The 8,961-nt window shown below is 34.4% G+C and overlaps 1 protein-coding gene and 1 pseudogene across 1 annotated transcript in view; both read right to left on the reverse strand.

The window, feature by feature from the left end:
• The window catches only part of SHROOM2 (shroom family member 2), a 258,104-nt gene that overhangs the window by 122,940 nt on the left and 126,203 nt on the right, over window positions 1–8,961 (reverse strand). The gene's annotated exons all lie outside the window — the stretch shown is intronic.
• Window positions 2,331–2,431, reverse strand: LOC123243351 (annotated as a pseudogene).

An 8,961-nucleotide genomic window follows, 5' to 3' on the forward strand; every position in this document is an offset into this window, starting at 1 on the left:
TCTGGAAAGATATATGAATTAATGTAAAGTGAAGTAAATAGAACCAGGAGAGCAGTGTTTACAGTAGCAGAAATACTGTATCATGATTAACTGTGAAGGACTAAATTATTATCTGCAGAACAAGGATCCAAGATAACCACAAGAGGCTTGTGATAAAAACAAACAAACAACCAAACAACAAAACAACAATCTCCCTCCAAAAAGCTATCCACAGCCAAAGAGGGAACTATTGGAGTCTGACTGCAGATCAAAGCATGCCAGCCTTCACTTAATTTCCTTCACAAGTTTTTTATGGTATATGTGATATGTCTTCAGTCATGACATGGAAAATATGGAAACATGTATTGCATGAAAGCTTTGATATAACCTATATCAGACTATTTACCACCTTGATGAGGGGGCAAAAGGGGTAGGCAGGGGTAGGGAGGGAGAGAATCTGAATTGCAAAATGTCTGAAATAATTGTCAAAAACCTTCAACATGTAACTGAAAAGAATTAAATTAAATTAAAAAAAAGAAAAGAAAAGAAAACATGGCAAGTGTAAGGTGTCTATTCAATGTTACTAGATGTTCAGAAGTTACTAAAAAATGCATAATTACATTTATAGTAATGTATCAAATGATATTTTATGTTTCAACTTCCATACGGGTAGAATAGATTCAAACAAAGGAAAAACACTATTCCATATCGTTCCCTTTACCTTAAATAGTCTCCTTGTCAATGTGTTCCATTAGTTATTTGGGGAACAACAAAATAGTAGGTGGCAGACTGGCTCAGTGCAAGCTATCATCACTACTCTGGAGTCTAGCACCAACATTTGCTTTATTTTCCTCATTTTTCTTTTCTATAGTATAGCACTCATTTTCATACTGCCTTATTCTACTCAATGCATTTGGCTATATTACTCTTGTTCACCACCCTTGCCCAAAGTTATAAGCAAACTTCCTAAGCATAGGAAAAAATGCCGTATTTCATTTGGTACTGAGCATATAATAGACATTCATATACCCACTGATCTGATTCTTTTCTTTTTTTTAATCTTAGCAACAACTGTAAGAAAGAAAGGCAAAGGCTAGGCAAACAGGATTAAATGACTGGCTCAGGGTCATACAGTAAGGTGTGAAAGATAATCTAAATAAGCAACTTTAGTTTATATTCAATATTTTATGTTTCTGTGTAACTAAATATTCTCTGTATGCAATCCTTATTAGATAATCTGTATTTTAGAGAAAAGGTATAAGGAATAATCCCAATTATTAATTGATTGGATAATTGTATATGAAAGTCAGCAATCAATAACTACTGTGAGTAAAATCCTCTGAAATGTCTTGGCAAGGGGAGTTGTGCCCATGTGTAAAACATCCTGGAATGTATCCAGACATTATGATATCTCAGTTGGTTTTGAAGCTATAAGAGTGACTGCTTTTACCATATATGGAATGGATCATTACTTCATAGAATATACCTTCTTTTAAAAAGATACTTTTTCTGGTCACCCCTTCTAAGAAGAAATATTCAAAAGATCACTCTCCTTTAAAGGTTGGGGGAGGGGTCCTCTGTGTAATCTGATTCTATACATACCAGCTGACATATAAACTCAAGATCCTTTGGCTGAGCTAGAATGGATCTGGACTATAATATTTCGTAACTTGCAATTTTCTGTAATAAATATCAGCTTGACTCAGATAATTGCTTCCCAATAGTTATTTTTGATATTTTTATGATGAACCTTTCTACGATTCTCTTGTATTTTTTCATCTTAATTCTAGTTCTTGTTGGAAGGTTACAATCAAAAGGACATTTACTTTCACCAATACTTAAGTATGCCATACCCCTAAATTACAGTAAATCTACTCTTGGAACAAAGCAGAGCTAATAGGGGAAAAGTTTATATAGTATCATCTACTCATTCGTGTTATTACACTGCCATCACTCTGGTAGAAGCCATTATTTCATGTTTGAATTCTTTCAAGAGTCTTCTAGTTGGTCCCCCAGCCTCGTAGTCCATTGTCTAATCAATTGCCAGTTATTTTCCTAAAGCACAGGCATGAGTGTGGCATCCTCCTATCCCTTTAGTCAAGATACTCCAGTGGTTCCATATTGCCTCAAGGATAAGACACAACATTATCTGTTCAGTTTTTAAGCCCCTTATAACTTAGTCCTCCTGCCTTTATAGTCTTCTTACACCTAACTCACCAGATGCTGGGTCTGCCTCTTTCAAGTCTCTTCTCTACTCCAATCCATCCTCCACTGAGGCACTACAGTTTTCCTAAAACACAAGTCCTATCATCTCACTCCAGCCCCTAGCTCCAATGTTAGCACAAATGGTTAAAAATATGGAACACTTCACAAATTTGTATGTCACCCTTGCACAGGGGCCATGCTAATCTTCTCTGTTTCACTCCAATTTTCAACTATTAAACTATTCAATAAACTCCTAATGCCTCCAGGAGCAAATACAAAAGGTTCTGTATTCACAGCCCTGCATAACCTAGACCACTCCTACCTTTTCAATCTTCTTATTCTTTATTCCCCAAAATGCCCTAAGTTATAAGCTTCTTTGATCCAGTGACAATGGCCTCCAGGATATTCTGCAAACAAGATACTCCATCTCTTGGTTCTAGACATTTTCTCTGGTTGTCCACCATGACCTCACTGACTTCTTTTAAGTCCCAACTAAAATTCCACCTTCCTTCCCCGTTGCCTCTTAATTTCAAGAGCTCTCTTCTGTTAATTATTCCCTATGTATCCTGCATATAGCTAGCTTTATATATATTTACTTGAATGTTGTTTCCCCATTAGATCTTGGGGGCAAAGGCTGTCTTTTTAAATCCCTAGTGCTTAGTACATAGGAAGCACTTAATATGTTTATTAATTGATTGACCTAATTTCCCTCCATATATTCGACAATCCAAAAACACTCTGACTTCCTCACTGTTCCTCCCACAAAACGCTTCATCCTCCAAACATTTTTTAAAAATCCATACCCTTCAGTCTTCAAAATCAATACTAAATATTGGTTCCAAGGCAGAAGAGAGGTAAAAGCTGGGGAACTGGAGTTAAATGGCTTACCTAAGGTCACATAGCTAGTAAATGTTTGAAGTCTCCAGTCCTGGGCCATCCAGATACTGGGCTGTCCCCACCCCATATCTGCAATTCTCTCCCTCTTTATTTCTCTCTCTTGGCTTCCCTTAAGGAAAAATTTAAAGGGTCATCTGAAAAAAGCTTTTCCTGGTTCACTTCAACACACTCTTTAATACTAGTGTTTTCTCTCTGAGATTATCTCCCATTTACATGTGTGTGTGTGTGTGTGTGTGTGTGTGTGTTTGTTTGTATGTCTGTATGTAGTATATCCATAGTTTGTTGGCATGTTGACTTCATTCCACCAGAAAGTAAGCTCATTGAGGGAATGGGGATTTTTTGCTTTTCTTGATAGCACAGTGAATGGAACAAAAGAGATATTTAACAAATGTTTAAAGATTTTTTAGTATATATTGTTGATACTTAAAGAACTTCACCATTAAGTGTTTGATCACTAATGATTTGTGAAGTTTTTAAGGAAGTGAGGGCATAGAGTTAAAGTAAAAATTGGTATGTTCCATAGTAGTTTATCTGTGAGTAAGCAAAATATGAGTTCTTGGTTTTCTTCATTCCATAAAATTTACCTAAAACTTTACATAATTATAAATCCCAAAGCAATTAAAAGTTTATATTCTAACAAAGCATTCAATAATACATCTAATCCTAAAATATAATTATATTCTAGTATAGATAGTGATGAAGAGATTCAGTCATTTTTCAATTGTGTTCAACATTTCATGACCTCATTTGGAGTTTTCTTCACAATGATAGTGGAGTTGCCTGCCATTTCCTTCTCAAGCTCATTTTACAGATAAGAAAATATAAGCAAAGAAAATTAAGTGACATGGTCAGCATCACAAAGCTAATAAGTGTGTAAGGCTAGATTTGAACTCAGGACTTTTGAGGGGATTTCAGGCCCAGATTCTATTCACTGCTCCACCTACTTGCTTTGTGAATATTAAGAGATACACAGGTATAAACATGTTAAAAATCAAACTTTTCATTCAATAACTGTTTTAAGAACCTCAAGTTAATTCTAAAGTGAAAATAACATGACTTTTTTAAATAGTTGAAAGTTTCCATCAGGACAATGTGGAAGAAAGATACTCAGACTAAAAAAAACAGGATGAGTCAAAAGTTCAGGATACATCACAAGCCAAGACAAACTAAATGATAAAGTCAAGGTTTATATCAAGGAAAACACACATTGCTAACCATCTCTATTCCTGTAGTGATCACAGAATAAATTTTGGACTACGTATCAGAATCTTTCCTTCTCCACATTCTATTTCTACATCTCCAGATGTCTACATTTCTTCTATTTGAATGTTTCAACAACCTATAAAAATCTCTAAAATTCTTTAATGAAATCTGATCTGTCCTTGAGGGCAGAGACAGTTTTATTATTGCCTTTGTATCCCTAATGTATGATTCCTTTGTATCATGCTAGGTGTGATACCTAACAAAGAGTAAGCATTTAATAAATACTTGATGAATGAATAAAAACTGAGTTAATAACATTTTCCTCAAAACTGATTTTCCTTTCCAGGCCTCTTTATATTTATTTCAGTTTTCAGGTCTGTTGTCCAAAAATTGGGGAGCAATTATTGACTCTCCTCTGAGTGCTATCAATTCTTCCTTTTTAATAATCTTGTATCATCCCTTTCTTTTCATTCTTACTCCCACTACTCTAATCTACTTCCTTTATGATTACACATCTGGATTATTAAAATTGATCCCCTAACTATCCAAGCCCTTTCCAGAGGCCTGATATAGTAAAAAGGAAAAAAAAGTGTCATAATATTTGGATTTTAATTTTAGTTCCTCCAGTGACTGGGTGATTGGGCAATAATAATAATGAGAACAAGAAAAAACAATAATGATAATAATTTTAATTAATTTAGCACTTCAAAGTTGGCAAAGCACTTTAAATATATTACCTATGTGGACCTCAGTCTTCTCTATCGCAAAATAAACAAATTAAACTAGATTAATTCTTAATGTTCCTTTCTAGCTATAATATTTAATAATGCTTTTATCTGAGCCATCTTGTACATTGCTACCTAATCAATCTTCCAAAAATATTATTTATGGGGCAGCTATCTACTATTATACAACCAGCAAAAAATACATTCTAAGACCCTTCATGTAAGTTGAAAAGTGCACATAAAAGCAAATCTCATTAATTAATAAGTATTTCTTATACCAACATACCTACACACTTTAAGATTTTTCTTAGTGTTATCAGAGTTACCAGCATCACTACTCTTGTGCTTTGGCATAAATAGTATTAATGAAAGAAAGAGAAGCTCTATTGTGATGTGATAGGGACATATGATGACTGATGCAAGAGCTAATGTTTGGCTCAAAATAATGTTATGACTCACACAAATCCTTCTCAGAAAAAGAATGATCATAATTGGGTGAATTGATACAAGCCTATTTATGCTGTCTGAGAAAATGGTGTGGAGTTAGGCCATAATTTAAAATGTTTATTTCACATATTTTTTATGCCTTTATTACTTTTGATTGACAATCATACGTATTCCCGAATTCCTGTGTTGAGTTTGCATCATATACGGTCCTAGTATATACAGACAGAAAAAAACTGTGGAGTACCTCAGGCAGAAGACACTAAGATTAAAGAGTACTGGGAAAGGCTTCTTGCAGGAACTTCCAAATAAATAACCAGATCCTGAACCTCTCACATTAATCAATTTCACAATGTACATTTCCGCTGGGCTGGAACCAATGACCAATATTTTCATTTTTTCATTTTTTAGTGTTTTAAACAATTAAAAACAATGTCAAACCACTGTTTTACTTTTTAATTCAAATTCAACAAATATTTGACCACTTAAGTAGATCTATTATTTAGCTTACTTGGAATCTGGCTGTATATACTCCATTTTGGTCTACAGAGATCTTCCTCCTTAATTATCATACTCTTTGTTTATTATATTTATCTCTCAACAAATTACCTTGTATAATTTAACTTTTCACGTACATACATTAATGCTCCAGCTAGATTGTCAGCTCTTTGAAGTAAGGAGCCATATAGAGCATATTTTCATTAAATTCCACAGTGCCTAAAACAGTCAAATGCATAATAAGTGTTCAGGAAACACAAGAAGAATTTTAAATCAAGCCACCCCATTGAGAAAGGAAAATCAGAATCACAGATTCACCAATGTTTAGGGGTCAAATTTCTCTAACCACCTCCTCAAATGTCATATTCGCCATCCTGGGTTGTGCATGTTTTATTTCATAGAATACACAGAACCTATTTAAACCACACTTTGAACCTGGAGATTCCATTTGCCCAAATATTAATGCAGGACTCAAATAACAAAATCCAATGCACAGAATTGCATTGAACAAAAAGTGGTTTTATATTTTGGCATAGCATAAAACTACTTTTCCAAATCTAGGTATTAATTGACCAGTTGCCTACAATGCAAATAATGCTAAAATTTTATTTTTAAAATATCAAACCATTTTGGAATTAAGTAATTAGGAACTGTTAAATAAGTTCCTACTCCTCCCCTCCTCCCTTCCTTAAATCTAGGACATAAGTGAAAAAAATTAAAAAATAGGTCATGTTCATTATAGGCACTAAGATTAGGCAGGAATCCGGCATGCCCAACATGAAAAATCATAAATGCATAACCTGAAACTAGCTTTCTTTTTGGTTATACTGTTAAATCATTTGGCTCATCAAGTAGCAACACCACGTACAATGTTAAGCATCTATGGAGCCCTCAAATATTTGTTGATGATACAAACAAGGTCTGGGAAAGAGGCCAAAGTGCAGAGTGGGATTTCAACATCAGGCTATTCATTCTGAACAGTACTCTGAGGAAAGCAGGGCATTTAAAACTATCATTTAAGGACACCAAAACAAAGGGAAAACATAATTTGCCAAGATAATAATACTTAATTTATTAAAGGAGTTAGAAGTAAGAGTCTGTATTACCACATACCTTTCTTTAAATTATTTTAAGGGGAGAAGACCTAAATAACATGAGGAAATTCACTGCAATTCTTAAGTTTTCTGTGTCTTAACCTTTATTTAATAAGAATGTGTAATGCAGCTACTATTTATAAGGCACTGGGTGCTTTTACTAAAAATATCCTTCATGGGTGTACAAAATAGTGAACTAATATAGAAAACAATCTAAATACTTCCTAGCTGTGTGATCCTAGACAAGTCATTTGATCCCCATTGCCTAGCCCTTATCACTCTTCTGCCTTGGAACCCGTACACAGTATTCATTCTTAGACAAAAGGTAAAGGTTTAAAAGGAAAAGAAAACAACATGGATAGATAGATAGATAGATAGATAGATAGATAGATAGATAGATAGATAGATAGATAGATAGATAGAAAGATAGATAGAAAGATAGATAGATAAGATAGACAAACAGATAGACACACAGACAGATTACTAAATCAAACTCCTTTCCAAATATTGAAAAAACCTAGGGATCCAAGAAGCACTATACTGGGTAGTATGTAATGAACTAAGAAGCACTTGGAACTATTGACTTTTTTCTTGAAACAATATATTGTTAAATATTTTAAATCTATTTTTTTCAGTACTTCAGAGGACCCCTGAATTTATCAATATGGTTAAATTTCTCTGTTGATATCAATCAAAGTCCATTCTTTCACCTTCCCACCCCTATACTTAAGGAACTTCTGCTTAATCATGTGAAACAAAACAGGGGCAGCTAGGTGGCTCAGTGAATAGAGAGCCAGGATTAAATATAGGAGGTACCGAGTTCAAATCCGATAATTCCTAGCTGTTTGATTCTGGGTAAATCACTTAATCCCAGTTACCTAGCCTTTACCTTTCTTCTCTCTTGGAACCAATAGTTAGTATCAATTCTAAGAAAGAAGGTAAGCATTTAAAAAACCAGGGAGGATACACTATGGCACAACTGAACATAATGGACTTCTCTACTAGCAGAGATGCAATGACCCAGGACAGCTCTGAGGGACTTATAAGAAAGAACACTATCCACAACCAGAGAAAGAACTGTGGGAGTAGAAACACCTAAGAAAAAAACATTTCCTTGATCACATAGTTCGATGGGTATGTGATTGCGGATGTAGACTCTAAACGATCACTCTAGTGCAAATGTAAATAATATGGAAATAGGTCTAGATCAATGATACATGTAAAACCCAGTGGAATTGCTCATTGGCTATTAGAGGGGGTGGGAGGAGGGGAGGGAAAGAACATGAATCATGTATCCATGTGAAAAATAGTCTTAATTAATTATTTTTTTAAAGAAAGCGGGGAATGCTAAGTGGGTTTCAGAATTCAGTTGTAGTAGTTCTCTCTTATAAATACACATTGATTTTATTTTCCTCAAGTTAGGATATAAAGATATGAAGCAAATTCTAATTGATGATTTAAAAATTCTTTTAAAAATATATAGAAAGGCTAACAAAGTCAGGCATGCTCTAAAATTTCTGCTTTAACTCAACCATTTGGAAATAAAAATATAGAAAGAAATGTTCAAACTCTTGTTCCCCTCAGGAATCTTCATAGAATCCATTGATAAATGTTAAATACCCACTTTGTGCCAAACACTGTGTTAAGCACTAGAGATACAAAGAAGAAAATTAAAACAGTCCCTGCTCTAAAGAAGCTTACATTTGAGCACTGAAGATTTACAGAGGTATAGGTTTATATTACATGTAATATAAACAGTAACTCAAGCAAAAATATAACTGTCTTATAAAAGAGGCCCTTTATTCCTGCAATCAAAAGAAGTAAAGAATGAGGGAGAGAGGAAGGGAGGGAGGGAGGGAGGGAGGGAGGGAGGAAGGAAGGGAGGGAGGGAGGAAGGAAGGGAGGGAGGAAGGAAG

This window comes from Gracilinanus agilis, chromosome 3 (genome assembly GCF_016433145.1).
Source record: "Gracilinanus agilis isolate LMUSP501 chromosome 3, AgileGrace, whole genome shotgun sequence".
Classification (NCBI taxonomy): domain Eukaryota; kingdom Metazoa; phylum Chordata; class Mammalia; order Didelphimorphia; family Didelphidae; genus Gracilinanus; species Gracilinanus agilis.